Here is an 18,343-nt window from a genome sequence, read left to right as displayed (position 1 = left end):
AGCTTCAGCTGGCACTCAGTAGAAGACTCGCCCAGGCTCACGATCTCACATTCCTGCACACCTCAGCTTCAGCTGCCACTCAGTAGAACACTAGCCCCGGCTCATGATCTGACATTCCTGCACACCTCAGCTTCAGCTGCCACTCAGTAGAACACTAGCCCCGGCTCAAGATCTGACATTCCTGCACACCTCAGCTTCAGCTGCCACTCAGTAGAACACTCGCCCATGCTCACGATCTCACATTCCTGCACACCTCAATTTCAGCTGCCACTCAGTAGAACACCCGCCCAGGCTCATGAGCTCACATTCCTGCACACCTCAGCTTCAGCTGCCACTCAGTAGAACACCCCCCCAGGCTCACGATCTCACATTCCTGCACACCTCAGTTTCAGCTGCCACTCAGTAGAAAACTCGCCCAGGCTCACGATCTCACATTCCTGCACACCTCAGCATCAGCTGCCACTCAGTAGAACACTAGCCCAGGCTCAAGATCTCATATTCCCCCACACCTCAGCTTCAGCTGCCACTCAGTAGAACACTCGCCCAGGCTCACGATCTCACATTCCTGCACACCTCAGCTTCAGCTGCCACTCAGTAGAACACTAGCCCCGGCTCATGATCTGACATTCCTGCACACCTCAGCTTCAGCTGCCACTCAGTAGAACACTAGCCCCGGCTCAAGATCTGACATTCTTGCACACCTCAGCTTCAGCTGCCACTCAGTAGAACACTAGCCCCGGCTCAAGATCTCACATTCCTGCAGAACTCAGCTTCAGCTGCCACTCAGTAGAACACTCGCCCATGCTCACGATCTCACATTCCTGCACACCTCAATTTCAGCTGCCACTCAGTAGAACACCTGCCCAGGCTCATGAGCTCACATTCCTGCACACCTCAGCTTCAGCTGCCACTCAGTAGAACACTCCCCCAGGCTCACGATCTCACATTCCTGCACACCTCAGCTTCAGTTGCCACTCAGTAGAACACTCGCCCAGGCTCACGATCTCACATTCCTGCACACCGCAGCTTCAGCTGCCACTCAGTAGAACACTCGCCCAGGCTCACGATCTCACATTCCTGCACACCTCAGCTTCAGCTGCCACTCAGAAGAACACTCGCCCCGGCTCACGATCTCACATTCCTGCACACCTCAGCTTCAGCTGCCACTCAGTAGAACACTCGCCCCGGCTCACGATCTCACATTCCTGCACACCTCAGCTTCAGCTGCCACTCAGTAGAACACTCGCCCTGGCTCACGATCTCACATTCCTTAACACCTCTTCTTCTGCTGCCACTGAGTAGAACACTAGCCCCGACTCAAGATCTCACATTCCTGCACACCTCAGCTTCAGCTGCCACTCAGTAGAAGACTCGCCCAGGCTCACGATCTCACATTCCTGCACACCTCAGCTTCAGCTGCCACTCAGTAGAACACTAGCCCTGGCTCATGATCTGACATTCCTGCACACCTCAGCTTCAGCTGCCTCTCAGTAGAACACTAGCCCATGCTCACGATCTCACATTCCTGCACACCTCAACTTCAGCTGCCACTCAGTAGAAAACTAGCCCCGGCTCACGATCTCACATTCCTGCACACCCCAGCTTCAGCTGCCACTCAGTAGAACATTCGCCCAGGCTCACGATCTCACATTCCTGCACACCTCAGCTTCTGCTGCCACTCAGTAAAACACTAGTCCCAGGTCATGATCTCAAATTCCTGCACACCTCAGCGTCAGCTGCCACTCAGTACAACACTAGCCCTGGCTCACAATCTCACATTCCTGCACACCTCAGCTTCAGCTGCCACTCAGTAGAACACTAGCCCAGGCTCACGATCTCACATTCCGTACGCCTCAGCTTCAGCTGCCACTCAGTAGAACACTAGCCCCGGGTCATGATCTCACATTCCTGCACACCTCAGCATCAGCTGACACTCAGTAGAACACTCGCCCATGCTCACGATCTCACATTCCTGCAGACCTCAGCTTCAGCTGCCACTCAGTAGAAACCTCGCCCAGGCTCACGATCTCACATTTCTGCACACCTCAGCTTCAGCTGCCACTCAGTAGAACACTCGCTCAGGCTCATGTACTCACATTCCTGCACACCTCAGCTTCAGCTGCCACTCAGTGGAACACTAGCCCCGGATTATGATCTCACATTCCTGCAGACCTCAGCTTCAGCTGCCACTCAGTAGAACACTCACCCAGGGTCACGATCTCACATTCCTGCACACCTCAGCTTCAGTTGCCACTCAGTAGAATACTAGCCCCGGCTCATGATCTCACATTCCTGCAGACCTCAGCTTCAGCTGCCACTCAGTAGAAACCTCGCCCAGGCTCACGATCTCACATTCCTGCACACCTCAGCTTCAGCTGCCACTTAGTAGAACACTCGCTCAGGCTCACGTACTCACATTCCTGCACACCTCAGCTTCAGCTGCCACTCAGTAGAACACTAGCCCCGGCTCACGATCTCACATTCCTGCACACCTCAGCTTCAGCTGCCACTCAGTAGAACACTAGCCCCGGCTCATGATCTCACATTCCTGCACATTCCTGCACACCTCAGCTTCAGCTGCCACTCAGTGGAACACTAGCCCCGGATTATGATCTCACATTCCTGCAGACCTCAGCTTCAGCTGCCACTCAGTAGAACACTCACCCAGGGTCACGATCTCACATTCCTATACACACCTCAGCTGCAGTTGCCACTCAGTAGAATACTAGCCCCGGCTCATGATCTCACATTCCTGCAGACCTCAGCTTCAGCTGCCACTCAGTAGAAACCTCGCCCAGGCTCACAATCTCACATTCCTGCACACCTCAGCTTCAGCTGCCACTTAGTAGAACACTCGCTCAGGCTCACGTACTCACATTCCTGCACACCTCAGCTTCAGCTGCCACTCAGTAGAATACTAGCCCCGGCTCACAATCTCACATTCCTTAACACCTCAGATTCTGCTGCCACTGAGTAGAACACTAGCCCCGGCTCAAGATCTCACATTCCTGCACACCTCAGCTTCAGCTGCCACTCAGTAGAACACTCGCCCAGGCTCACGATCTCACATTCCTGCACACCTCAGCTTCAGCTGCCACTCAGTAGAACACTAGCCACGGCTCACGATCTCACATTCCTGCACACCTCAGCTTCAGCTGGCACTCAGTAGAAGACTCGCCCAGGCTCACGATCTCACATTCCTGCACACCTCAGCTTCAGCTGCCACTCAGTAGAACACTAGCCCCGGCTCATGATCTGACATTCCTGCACACCTCAGCTTCAGCTGCCACTCAGTAGAACACTAGCCCCGGCTCAAGATCTGACATTCCTGCACACCTCAGCTTCAGCTGCCACTCAGTAGAACACTAGCCCGGGCTCAAGATCTCACATTCCTGCAGAACTCAGCTTCAGCTGCCACTCAGTAGAACACTCGCCCATGCTCACGATCTCACATTCCTGCACACCTCAATTTCAGCTGCCACTCAGTAGAACACCCGCCCAGGCTCATGAGCTCACATTCCTGCACACCTCAGCTTCAGCTGCCACTCAGTAGAACACTCCCCCAGGCTCACGATCTCACATTCCTGCACACCTCAGCTTCAGTTGCCACTCAGTAGAACACTCGCCCAGGCTCACGATCTCACATTCCTGCACACCGCAGCTTCAGCTGCCACTCAGTAGAACACTCGCCCAGGCTCACGATCTCACATTCCTGCACACCTCAGCTTCAGCTGCCACTCAGTAGAACACTCGCCCCGGCTCACGATCTCACATTCCTGCACACCTCAGCTTCAGCTGCCACTCAGTAGAACACTCGCCCCGGCTCACGATCTCACATTCCTGCACACCTCAGCTTCAGCTGCCACTCAGTAGAACACTCGCCCCGGCTCACGATCTCACATTCCTTAACACCTCAGCTTCTGCTGCCACTGAGTAGAACACTAGCCCCGGCTCAAGATCTCACATTCCTGCACACCTCAGCTTCAGCTGCCACTCAGTAGAAGACTCGCCCAGGCTCACGATCTCACATTCCTGCACACCTCAGCTTCAGCTGCCACTCAGTAGAACACTAGCCCCGGCTCATGATCTGACATTCCTGCACACCTCAGCTTCAGCTGCCACTCAGTAGAACACTAGCCCATGCTCACGATCTCACATTCCTGCACACCTCAACTTCAGCTGCCACTCTGTAGAAAAAAAGCCCCGGCTCACGATCTCACATTCCTGCACACCCCAGCTTCAGCTGCCACTCAGTAGAACATTCGCCCAGGCTCATGATCTCACATTCCTGCACACCTCAGCTTCTGCTGCCACTCAGTAAAACACTATCCCCAGGTCATGATCTCAAATTCCTGCACACCTCAGCGTCAGCTGCCACTCAGTACAACACTAGCCCCGGCTCACAATCTCACATTCCTGCACACCTCAGCTTCAGCTGCCACTCAGTAGAACACTAGCCCAGGCTCACGATCTCACATTCCGTACGCCTCAGCTTCAGCTGCCACTCAGTAGAACACTAGCCCCGGGTCATGATCTCACATTCCTGCACACCTCAGCATCAGCTGACACTCAGTAGAACACTCTCCCATGCTCAGGATCTCACATTCCTGCAGACCTCAGCTTCAGCTGCCACTCAGTAGAACACTCGCTCAGGCTCACGTACTCACATTCCTGCACACCTCAGCTTCAGCTGCCACTCAGTAGAACACTAGCCCCGGCTCACGATATCACATTCCTGCACACCTCAGCTTCAGCTGCCACTCAGTAGAACACTAGCCCCGGCTCATGATCTCACATTCCTGCACATTCCTGCACACCTCAGCTTCAGCTGCCACTCTGTGGAACACTAGCCCCGGATTATGATCTCACATTCCTGCAGACCTCAGCTTCAGCTGCCACTCAGTAGAAACCTCGCCCAGGCTCACGATCTCACATTCCTGCTCACCTCAGCTTCAGCTGCCACTTAGTAGAACACTCGCTCAGGCTCACGTACTCACATTCCTGCACACCTTAGCTTCAGCTGCCACTCAGTAGAACACTAGCCCCGGCTCACGATCTCACATTCCTTAACACCTCAGCTTCTGCTGCCACTGAGTAGAACACTAGCCCCGGCTCAAGATCTCACATTCCTGCACACCTCAGCTTCAGTTGCCACTCAGTAGAACACTCGCCCAGGCTCACGATCTCACATTCCTGCACACCTCAGCTTCAGCTGCCACTCAGTAGAACACTCGCCCATGCTCATGATCTCACATTCCTGCACACCTCAGCTTCAGCTGCCACTCAGTAGAACACTAGCCCCGGCTCACGATCTCACATTCCTGCACACCTCAGCTTCAGCTGGCACTCAGTAGAAGACTCGCCCAGGCTCACGATCTCACATTCCTGCACACCTCAGCTTCAGCTGCCACTCATTAGAACACTAGCCCCGGCTCATGATCTGACATTCCTGCACACCTCAGCTTCAGCTGCCACTCAGTAGAACACTAGCCCCGGCTCAAGATCTGACATTCCTGCACACCTCAGCTTCAGCTGCCACTCAGTAGAACACTAGCCCCGGCTCAAGATCTCACATTCCTGCAGACCTCAGCTTCAGCTGCCACTCAGTAGAAACCTCGCCCAGGCTCACGATCTCACATTCCTGCACACCTCAGCTTCAGCTGCCACTTAGTAGAACACTCGCTCAGGCTCACGTACTCACATTCCTGCACACCTCAGCTTCAGCTGCCACTCAGTAGAACACTAGCCCCGGCTCACGATCTCACATTCCTTAACACCTCAGCTTCTGCTGCCACTGAGTAGAACACTAGCCCCGGCTCAAGATCTCACATTCCAGCACACCTCAGCTTCAGCTGCCACTCAGTAGAACACTCGCCCAGGCTCACAATCTCACATTCCTGCACACCTCAGCTTCAGCTGCCACTCAGTAGAACACTCGCCCATGCTCACGATCTCACATTCCTGCACACCTCAGCTTCAGCTGCCACTCAGTAGAACACTAGCCACGGCTCACGATCTCACATTCCTGCACACCTCAGCTTCAGCTGGCACTCAGTAGAAGACTCGCCCAGGCTCCCGATCTCACATTCCTGCACACCTCAGCTTCAGCTGCCACTCAGTAGAACACTCGCCCATGCTCACGATCTCACATTCCTGCACACCTCAATTTCAGCTGCCACTCAGTAGAACACCCGCCCAGGCTCATGAGCTCACATTCCTGCACACCTCAGCTTCAGCTGCCACTCAGTAGAACACTCCCCCAGGCTCACGATCTCACATTCCTGCACACCTCAGCTTCAGTTGCCACTCAGTAGAACACTCGCCCCGGCTCACAATCTCACATTTCTGCACACCTCAGCTTCAGCTGCCACTCAGTAGAACACTCGCGCATGCTCACGATCTCACATTCCTGCACACCTCAGCTTCAGCTGCACTCAGTAGAACACTCGCCCATGCTCACGATCTCAAATTCCTGCACACCTCAGCTTTAGCTGCCACTCAGTAGAACTCTCGCCCCGGCTCACGATCTCACATTCCTGCACACCTCAGCTTCAGCTGCCACTCAGTAGAACACTCGCCCAGGCTCCTGATCTCACATTCCTGCACACCTCAGCTTCAGCTGCCACTCAGTAGAACACTCGCCCAGGCTCACAATCTCACATTCCTGCACACCTCAGCTTCAGCTGCCACTCAGTAGAACAACAGCCCCGGGTCATGATCTCACATTCCTGCACACCTCAGCTTCAGCTGCCACTCAGTAGAACACTAGCCCCGGCTCACGATCTCACATTCCTGCACACCTCAGATTCAGCTGCCACTCAGTAGAACACTAGCCCCGGCTCATGATCTCACATTCCTGCACACCTCAGCTTCAGCTGCCACTCAGTGGAACACTAGCCCCGGATTATGATCTCACATTCCTGCAGACCTCAGCTTCAGCTGCCACTCAGTAGAACACTCACCCAGGGTCACGATCTCACATTCCTGCACACCTCAGCTTCAGTTGCCACTCAGTAGAATACTAGCCCCGGCTCATGATCTCACATTCCTGCAGACCTCAGCTTCAGCTGCCACTCAGTAGAAACCTCGCCCAGGCTCACGATCTCACATTCCTGCACACCTCAGCTTCAGCTGCCACTTAGTAGAACACTCGCTCAGGCTCACGTACTCAAATTCCTGCACACCTCAGCTTCAGCTGCCACTCAGTAGAACACTAGCCCCGGCTCACGATCTCACATTCCTGCACACCTCAGCTTCAGCTGCCACTCTGTAGAACACTAGCCCCGGCTCATGATCTCACATTCCTGCACATTCCTGCACACCTCAGCTTCAGCTGCCACTCAGTGGAACACTAGCCCCGGATTATGATCTCACATTCCTGCAGACCTCAGCTTCAGCTGCCACTCAGTAGAACACTCACCCAGGGTCACGATCTCACATTCCTATACACACCTCAGCTGCAGTTGCCACTCAGTAGAATACTAGCCCCGGCTCATGATCTCACATTCCTGCAGACCTCAGCTTCAGCTGCCACTCAGTAGAAACCTCGCCCAGGCCCACAATCTCACATTCCTGCACACCTCAGCTTCAGCTGCCACTTAGTAGAACACTCGCTCAGGCTCACGTACTCACATTCCTGCACACCTCAGCTTCAGCTGCCACTCAGTAGAATACTAGCCCCGGCTCACAATCTCACATTCCTTAACACCTCAGCTTCTGCTGCCACTGAGTAGAACACTAGCCCCGGCTCAAGATCTCACATTCCTGCACACCTCAGCTTCAGCTGCCACTCAGTAGAACACTCGCCCAGGCTCACGATCTCACATTCCTGCACACCTCAGCTTCAGCTGCCACTCAGTAGAACACTAGCCACGGCTCACGATCTCACATTCCTGCACACCTCAGCTTCAGCTGGCACTCAGTAGAAGACTCGCCCAGGCTCAAGATCTCACATTCCTGCACACCTCAGCTTCAGCTGCCACTCAGTAGAACACTAGCCCCGGCTCATGATCTGACATTCCTGCACACCTCAGCTTCAGCTGCCACTCAGTAGAACACTAGCCCCGGCTCAAGATCTGACATTCCTGCACACCTCAGCTTCAGCTGCCACTCAGTAGAACACTAGCCCGGGCTCAAGATCTCACATTCCTGCAGAACTCAGCTTCAGCTGCCACTCAGTAGAACACTCGCCCATGCTCACGATCTCACATTCCTGCACACCTCAATTTCAGCTGCCACTCAGTAGAACACCCGCCCAGGCTCATGAGCTCACATTCCTGCACACCTCAGCTTCAGCTGCCACTCAGTAGAACACTCCCCCAGGCTCACGATCTCACATTCCTGCACACCTCAGCTTCAGTTGCCACTCAGTAGAACACTCGCCCAGGCTCACGATCTCACATTCCTGCACACCGCAGCTTCAGCTGCCACTCAGTAGAACACTCGCCCAGGCTCACGATCTCACATTCCTGCACACCTCAGCTTCAGCTGCCACTCAGTTCAACACTCGCCCCGGCTCACGATCTCACATTCCTGCACACCTCAGCTTCAGCTGCCACTCAGTAGAACACTCGCCCCGGCTCACGATCTCACATTCCTGCACACCTCAGCTTCAGCTGCCACTCAGTAGAACACTCGCCCTGGCTCACGATCTCACATTCCTTAACACCTCAGCTTCTGCTGCCACTGAGTAGAACACTAGCCCCGGCTCAAGATCTCACATTCCTGCACACCTCAGCTTCAGCTGCCACTCAGTAGAAGACTCGCCCAGGCTCACGATCTCACATTCCTGCACACCTCAGCTTCAGCTGCCACTCAGTAGAACACTAGCCCCGGCTCATGATCTGACATTCCTGCACACCTCAGCTTCAGCTGCCACTCAGTAGAACACTAGCCCATGCTCACGATCTCACATTCCTGCACACCTCAACTTCAGCTGCCACTCAGTAGAAAACTAGCCCCGGCTCACGATCTCAAATTCCTGCACACCCCAGCTTCAGCTGCCACTCAGTAGAACATTCGCCCAGGCTCATGATCTCACATTCCTGCACACCTCAGCTTCTGCTGCCACTCAGTAAAACACTATCCCCAGGTCATGATCTCAAATTCCTGCACACCTCAGCGTCAGCTGCCACTCAGTACAACACTAGCCCAGGCTCACAATCTCACATTCCGTACGCCTCAGCTTCAGCTGCCACTCAGTAGAACACTAGCCCCGGGTCATGATCTCACATCCCTGCACACCTCAGCATCAGCTGACACTCAGTAGAACACTCGCCCATGCTCAGGATCTCACATTCCTGCAGACCTCAGCTTCAGCTGCCACTCAGTAGAAACCTCGCCCAGGCTCACGATCTCACATTCCTGCACACCTCAGCTTCAGCTGCCACTTAGTAGAACACTCGCTCAGGCTCACGTACTCACATTCCTGCACACCTCAGCTTCAGCTGCCACTCAGTAGAACACTAGCCCCGGCTCACGATATCACATTCCTGCACACCTCAGCTTCAGCTGCCACTCAGTAGAACACTAGCTCCGGCTCATGATCTCACATTCCTGCACATTCCTGCACCCCTCAGCTTCAGCTGCCACTCTGTGGAACACTAGCCCCGGATTATGATCTCACATTCCTGCAGACCTCAGCTTCAGCTGCCACTCAGTAGAAACCTCGCCCAGGCTCACGATCTCACATTCCTGCATACCTCAGCTTCAGCTGCCACTTAGTAGAACACTCGCTCAGGCTCACGTACTCACATTCCTGCACACCTCAGCTTCAGCTGCCACTCAGTAGAACACTAGCCCCGGCTCACGATCTCACATTCCTTAACACCTCAGCTTCTGCTGCCACTGAGTAGAACACTAGCCCCGGCTCAAGATCTCACATTCCTGCACAGCTCAGCTTCAGCTGCCACTCAGTAGAACACTCGCCCAGGCTCACGATCTCACATTCCTGCACACCTCAGCTTCAGCTGCCACTCAGTAGAACACTCGCCCATGCTCATGATCTCACATTCCTGCACACCTCAGCTTCAGCTGCCACTCAGTAGAACACTAGCCCCGGCTCACGATCTCACATTCCTGCACACCTCAGCTTCAGCTGGCACTCAGTAGAAGACTCGCCCAGGCTCACGATCTCACATTCCTGCACACCTCAGCTTCAGCTGCCACTCAGTAGAACACTAGCCCCGGCTCATGATCTGACATTCCTGCACACCTCAGCTTCAGCTGCCACTCAGTAGAACACTAGCCCCAGCTCAAGATCTGACATTCCTGCACACCTCAGCTTCAGATGCCACTCAGTAGAACACTAGCCCCGGCTCAAGATCTCACATTCCTGCAGAACTCAGCTTAAGCTGCCACTCAGTAGAACACTCGCCCATGCTCACGATCTCACATTCCTGCACACCTCAATTTCAGCTGCCACTCAGTAGAACACCCGCCCAGGCTCATGAGCTCACATTCCTGCACACCTCAGCTTCAGCTGCCACTCAGTAGAACAATCCCCCAGGCTCACGATCTCACATTCCTGCACACCTCAGCTTCAGTTGCCACTCAGTAGAACACTCGCCCTGGTTCACGATCTCACATTCCTGCACACCTCAGCTTCAGCTGCCACTCAGTAGAACACTTGCCCAGGCTCACGATCTCACATTCCTGCACACCTCAGTTTCAGCTGCCACTCAGTAGAAAACTCGCCCAGGCTCACGATCTCACATTCCTGCACACCTCAGCATCAGCTGCCACTCAGTAGAACACTCGTCCAGGCTCAAGATCTCATATTCCCCCACACATCAGCTTCAGCTGCCACTCAGTAGAACACTCGCCCAGGCTCACGATCTCACATTCCTGTACACCTCAGCTTCAGCTGCCACTCAGTAGAACACTAGCCCCGGCTCACGATCTCACATTCCTGCACACCTCAGCTTCAGCTGCCACTCAGTACAACACTATCCCCGGCTCATGATCTCACATTCCTGCACATTCCTGCACACCTCAGCTTCAGCTGCCACTCAGTGGAACACTAGCCCCGGATTATGATCTCACATTCCTGCAGACCTCAGCTTCAGCTGCCACTCAATAGTACACTAGCCCCAGCTCAAGATCTCACATTCCTGCAGAACTCAGCTTCAGCTGCCACTCAGTAGAACACTCGCCCATGCTCACGATCTCACATTCCTGCACACCTCAATTTCAGCTGCCACTCAGTAGAACACCCGCCCAGGCTCATGAGCTCACATTCCTGCACACCTCAGCTTCAGCTGCCACTCAGTAGAACACTCCCCCAGGCTCACGATCTCACATTCCTGCACACCTCAGCTTCAGTTGCCACTCAGTAGAACACTCGCCCAGGCTCACGATCTCACATTCCTGCACACCGCAGCTTCAGCTGCCACTCAGTAGAACACTCGCCCAGGCTCACGATCTCACATTCCTGCACACCTCAGCTTCAGCTGCCACTCAGTAGAACACTCGCCCCGGCTCACGATCTCACATTCCTGCACACCTCAGCTGCCACTCAGTAGAACACTCGCCCCGGCTCACGATCTCACATTTCTGCACACCTCAGCTTCAGCTGCCACTCAGTAGAACACTCGCCCATGCTCACGATCTCACATTCCTGCACACCTCAGCTTCAGCTGCCACTCAGTAGAACACTAGCCCCGGCTCAAGATCTCACATTCCTGCAGAACTCAGCTTCAGCTGCCACTCAGTAGAACACTCGCCCATGCTCACGATCTCACATTCCTGCACACCTCAATTTCAGATGCCACTCAGTAGAACACCCGCCCAGGCTCATGAGCTCACATTCCTGCACACCTCAGCTTCAGCTGCCACTCAGTAGAACACTCCCCCAGGCTCACGATCTCACATTCCTGCACACCTCAGCTTCAGTTGCCACTCAGTAAAACACTCGCCCAGGCTCACGATCTCACATTCCTGCACAACGCAGCTTCAGCTGCCACTCAGTAGAACACTCGCCCAGGCTCACGATCTCACATTCCTGCACACCTCAGCTTCAGTTGCCACTCAATAGTACACTAGCCCCAGCTCAAGATCTCACATTCCTGCAGAACTCAGCTTCAGCTGCCACTCAGTAGAACACTCGCCCATGCTCACGATCTCACATTCCTGCACACCTCAATTTCAGCTGCCACTCAGTAGAACACCCGCCCAGGCTCATGAGCTCACATTCCTGCACACCTCAGCTTCAGCTGCCACTCAGTAGAACACTCCCCCAGGCTCACGATCTCACATTCCTGCACACCTCAGCTTCAGTTGCCACTCAGTAGAACACTCGCCCAGGCTCACGATCTCACATTCCTGCACACCGCAGCTTCAGCTGCCACTCAGTAGAACACTCGCCCAGGCTCACGATCTCACATTCCTGCACACCTCAGCTTCAGCTGCCACTCAGTAGAACACTCGCCCCGGCTCACGATCTCACATTCCTGCACACCTCAGCTTCAGCTGCCACTCAGTAGAACACTCGCCCCGGCTCACGATCTCACATTTCTGCACACCTCAGCTTCAGCTGCCACTCAGTAGAACACTCGCCCATGCTCACGATCTCACATTCCTGCACACCTCAGCTTCAGCTGCCACTCAGTAGAACACTAGCCCCGGCTCAAGATCTCACATTCCTGCAGAACTCAGCTTCAGCTGCCACTCAGTAGAACACTCGCCCATGCTCACGATCTCACATTCCTGCACACCTCAATTTCAGATGCCACTCAGTAGAACACCCGCCCAGGCTCATGAGCTCACATTCCTGCACACCTCAGCTTCAGCTGCCACTCAGTAGAACACTCCCCCAGGCTCACGATCTCACATTCCTGCACACCTCAGCTTCAGTTGCCACTCAGTAGAACACTCGCCCAGGCTCACGATCTCACATTCCTGCACAACGCAGCTTCAGCTGCCACTCAGTAGAACACTCGCCCAGGCTCACGATCTCACATTCCTGCACACCTCAGCTTCAGCTGCCACTCAGTAGAACACTCGCCCCGGCTCACGATCTCACATTCCTGCACACCTCAGCTTCAGCTGCCACTCAGTAGAACACTCGCCCCGGCTCACGATCTCACATTCCTGCACACCTCAGCTTCAGCTGCCACTCAGTAGAACACTCGCCCTGGCTCACGATCTCACATTCCTTAACACCTCAGCTTCTGCTGCCACTGAGTAGAACACTAGCCCCGGCTCAAGATCTCACATTCCTGCACACCTCAGCTTCAGCTGCCACTCAGTAGAAGACTCGCCCAGGCTCACGATCTCACATTCCTGCACACCTCAGCTTCAGCTGCCACTCAGTAGAACACTAGCCCCGGCTCATGATCGGACATTCCTGCACACCTCAGCTTCAGCTGCCACTCAGTAGAACACTAGCCCATGCTCACGATCTCACATTCCTGCACACCTCAACTTCAGCTGCCACTCAGTAGAAAACTAGCCCCGGCTCACGATCTCACATTCCTGCACACCCCAGCTTCAGCTGCCACTCAGTAAAACACTATCCCCAGGTCATGATCTCAAATTCCTGCACACCTCAGCGTCAGCTGCCACTCAGTACAACACTAGCCCCGGCTCACAATCTCACATTCCTGCACACCTCAGCTTCAGCTGCCACTCAGTAGAAAACTAGCCCAGGCTCACGATCTCACATTCCGTACGCCTCAGCTTCAGCTGCCACTCAGTAGAACACTAGCCCCGGGTCATGATCTCACATTCCTGCACACCTCAGCATCAGCTGACACTCAGTAGAACACTCGCCCATGCTCAGGATCTCACATTCCTGCAGACCTCAGCTTCAGCTGCCACTCAGTAGAAACCTGGCCCAGGCTCACGATCTCACATTCCTGCACACCTCAGCTTCAGCTGCCACTTAGTAGAACACTCGCTCAGGCTCACGTACTCACATTCCTGCACACATCAGCTTAAGCTGCCACTCAGTAGAACACTAGCCCCGGCTCACGATATCACATTCCTGCACACCTCAGCTTCAGCTGCCACTCAGTAGAACACTAGCCCCGGCTCATGATCTCACATTCCTGCACATTCCTGCACACCTCAGCTTCAGCTGCCACTCAGTGGAACACTAGCCCCGGATTATGATCTCACATTCCTGCACACCTCAGCTTCAGCTGCCACTCAGTAGAACACTAGCCCCGGCTCATGATCTGACATTCCTGCACACCTCAGCTTCAGCTGCCACTCAGTAGAACACTAGCCCATGCTCACGATCTCACATTCCTGCACACCTCAACTTCAGCTGCCACTCAGTAGAAAACTAGCCCCGGCTCACGATCTCACATTCCTGCACACCCCAGCTTCAGCTGCCACTCAGTAAAACACTATCCCCAGGTCATGATCTCAAATTCCTGCACACCTCAGCGTCAGCTGCCACTCAGTACAACACTAGCCCCGGCTCACAATCTCACATTCCTGCACACCTCAGCTTCAGCTGCCACTCAGTAGAACACTAGCCCAGGCTCACGATCTCACATTCCGTACGCCTCAGCTTCAGCTGCCACTCAGTAGAACACTAGCCCCGGGTCATGATCTCACATTCCTGCACACCTCAGCATCAGCTGACACTCAGTAGAACACTCGCCCATGCTCAGGATCTCACATTCCGGCAGACCTCAGCTTCAGCTGCCACTCAGTAGAAACCTGGCCCAGGCTCACGATCTCACATTCCTGCACACCTCAGCTTCAGCTGCCACTTAGTAGAACACTCGCTCAGGCTCACGTACTCACATTCCTGCACACATCAGCTTCAGCTGCCACTCAGTAGAACACTAGCCCCGGCTCACGATATCACATTCCTGCACACCTCAGCTTCAGCTGCCACTCAGTAGAACACTAGCCCCGGCTCATGATCTCACATTCCTGCACATTCCTGCACACCTCAGCTTCAGCTGCCACTCAGTGGAACACTAGCCCCGGATTATGATCTCACATTCCTGCAGACCTCAGCTTCAGCTGCCACTCAGTAGAAACCTCGCCCAGGCTCACGATCTCACATTCCTGCACACCTCAGCTTCAGCTGCCACTTAGTAGAACACTCGCTCAGGCTCACGTACTCACATTCCTGCACACCTCAGCTTCAGCTGCCACTCAGTAGAACACTAGCCCCGGCTCACGATCTCACATTCCTTAACACCTCAGCTTCTGCTGCCACTGAGTAGAACACTAGCCCCGGCTCAAGATCTCACATTCCTGCACACCTCAGCTTCAGCTGCCACTCAGTAGAACACTCGCCCAGGCTCACGATCTCACATTCCTGCACACCTCAGCTTCAGCTACCACTCAGTAGAACACTCGCCCATGCTCATGATCTCACAATACTGCACACCTCAGCTTCAGCTGCCACTCAGTAGAATACTAGCCCCGGCTCACGATCTCACATTCCTGCACACCTCAGCTTCAGCTGGCACTCAGTAGAAGACTCGCCCAGGCTCACGATCTCACATTCCTGCACACCTCAGCTTCAGCTGCCACTCAGTAGAACACTAGCCCCGGCTCATGATCTGACATTCCTGCACACCTCAGCTTCAGCTGCCACTCAGGAGAACACTAGCCCCAGCTCAAGATCTGACATTCCTGCACACCTCAGCTTCAGCTGCCACTCAGTAGAACACTAGCCCCGGCTCAAGATCTCACATTCCTGCAGAACTCAGCTTCAGCTGCCACTCAGTAGAACACTCGCCCATGCTCACGATCTCACATTCCTGCACACCTCAATTTCAGCTGCCACTCAGTAGAACACCCGCCCAGGCTCATGAGCTCACATTCCTGCACACCTCAGCTTCAGCTGCCACTCAGTAGAACACTCCCCCAGGCTCACGATCTCACATTCCTGCACACCTCAGCTTCAATTGCCACTCAGTAGAACACTCGTCCTGGTTCACGATCTCACATTCCTGCACACCTCAGCTTCAGCTGCCACTCAGTAGAACACTTGCTCAGGCTCACGATCTCACATTCCTGCACACCTCAGTTTCAGCTGCCACTCAGTAGAAAACTCGCCCAGGCTCACGATCTCACATTCCTGCACACCTCAGCATCAGCTGCCACTCAGTAGAACACTCACCCAGGCTCAAGATCTCATATTCCCCCACACATCAGCTTCAGCTGCCACTCAGTAGAACACTCGGCCAGGCTCACGATCTCACATTCCTGTACACCTCAGCTTCAGCTGCTACTCAGTAGAACACTAGCCCCGGCTCACGATCTCACATTCCTGCACACCTCAGCTTCAGCTGCCACTCAGTACAACACTAGCCCCGGCTCATGATCTCACATTCCTGCACATTCCTGCACACCTCAGCTTCAGCTGCCACTCAGTGGAACACTAGCCCCGGATTATGATCTCACATTCCTGCAGACCTCAGCTTCAGCTGCCACTCAGTAGAACACTCACCCAGGGTCACGATCTCACATTCCTACACACACCTCAGCTTCAGCTGCCACTCAGTAGAAACCTGGCCCAGGCTCACGATCTCACATTCCTGCACACCTCAGCTTCAGCTGCCACTTAGTAGAACACTCGCTCAGGCTCACGTACTCACATTCCTGCACACATCAGCTTCAGCTGCCACTCAGTAGAACACTAGCCCCGGCTCACGATATCACATTCCTGCACACCTCAGCTTCAGCTGCCACTCAGTAGAACACTAGCCCCGGCTCATGATCTCACATTCCTGCACATTCCTGCACACCTCAGCTTCAGCTGCCACTCAGTGGAACACTAGCCCCGGATTATGATCTCACATTCCTGCAGACCTCAGCTTCAGCTGCCACTCAGTAGAAACCTCGCCCAGGCTCACGATCTCACATTCCTGCACACCTCAGCTTCAGCTGCCACTTAGTAGAACACTCGCTCAGGCTCACGTACTCACATTCCTGCACACCTCAGCTTCAGCTGCCACTCAGTAGAACACTAGCCCCGGCTCACGATCTCACATTCCTTAACACCTCAGCTTCTGCTGCCACTGAGTAGAACACTAGCCCCGGCTCAAGATCTCACATTCCTGCACACCTCAGCTTCAGCTGCCACTCAGTAGAACACTCGCCCAGGCTCACGATCTCACATTCCTGCACACCTCAGCTTCAGCTACCACTCAGTAGAACACTCGCCCATGCTCATGATCTCACAATACTGCACACCTCAGCTTCAGCTGCCACTCAGTAGAATACTAGCCCCGGCTCACGATCTCACATTCCTGCACACCTCAGCTTCAGCTGGCACTCAGTAGAAGACTCGCCCAGGCTCACGATCTCACATTCCTGCACACCTCAGCTTCAGCTGCCACTCAGTAGAACACTAGCCCCGGCTCATGATCTGACATTCCTGCACACCTCAGCTTCAGCTGCCACTCAGGAGAACACTAGCCCCAGCTCAAGATCTGACATTCCTGCACACCTCAGCTTCAGCTGCCACTCAGTAGAACACTAGCCCCGGCTCAAGATCTCACATTCCTGCAGAACTCAGCTTCAGCTGCCACTCAGTAGAACACTCGCCCATGCTCACGATCTCACATTCCTGCACACCTCAATTTCAGCTGCCACTCAGTAGAACACCCGCCCAGGCTCATGAGCTCACATTCCTGCACACCTCAGCTTCAGCTGCCACTCAGTAGAACACTCCCCCAGGCTCACGATCTCACATTCCTGCACACCTCAGCTTCAATTGCCACTCAGTAGAACACTCGTCCTGGTTCACGATCTCACATTCCTGCACACCTCAGCTTCAGCTGCCACTCAGTAGAACACTTGCTCAGGCTCACGATCTCACATTCCTGCACACCTCAGTTTCAGCTGCCACTCAGTAGAAAACTCGCCCAGGCTCACGATCTCACATTCCTGCACACCTCAGCATCAGCTGCCACTCAGTAGAACACTCACCCAGGCTCAAGATCTCATATTCCCCCACACATCAGCTTCAGCTGCCACTCAGTAGAACACTCGGCCAGGCTCACGATCTCACATTCCTGTACACCTCAGCTTCAGCTGCTACTCAGTAGAACACTAGCCCCGGCTCACGATCTCACATTCCTGCACACCTCAGCTTCAGCTGCCACTCAGTACAACACTAGCCCCGGCTCATGATCTCACATTCCTGCACATTCCTGCACACCTCAGCTTCAGCTGCCACTCAGTGGAACACTAGCCCCGGATTATGATCTCACATTCCTGCAGACCTCAGCTTCAGCTGCCACTCAGTAGAACACTCACCCAGGGTCACGATCTCACATTCCTACACACACCTCAGCTGCAGTTGCCACTGAGTAGAATACTAGCCCCGGCTCATGATCTCACATTCCTGCAGACCTCAGCTTCA

At 54.3% G+C, this 18,343-nt stretch overlaps 1 protein-coding gene across 1 annotated transcript in view; it reads right to left on the bottom strand.

The window, feature by feature from the left end:
• LOC138522692 (ly6/PLAUR domain-containing protein 2-like) overlaps positions 1 to 18,343 on the bottom strand; it is a 607,174-nt gene that overhangs the window by 402,828 nt on the left and 186,003 nt on the right. The window lies entirely within an intron of this gene.

Source organism: Ambystoma mexicanum, chromosome 1q (assembly GCF_040938575.1).
Source record: "Ambystoma mexicanum isolate Mex_15411 chromosome 1q, UKY_AmexF1_1, whole genome shotgun sequence".
In the NCBI taxonomy this organism is placed as follows: Eukaryota; Metazoa; Chordata; class Amphibia; order Caudata; family Ambystomatidae; genus Ambystoma; species Ambystoma mexicanum.
The sequence above is the reverse complement of the archived record's forward strand: the minus strand, read 5'-3'. Positions and strand labels throughout refer to the sequence as shown.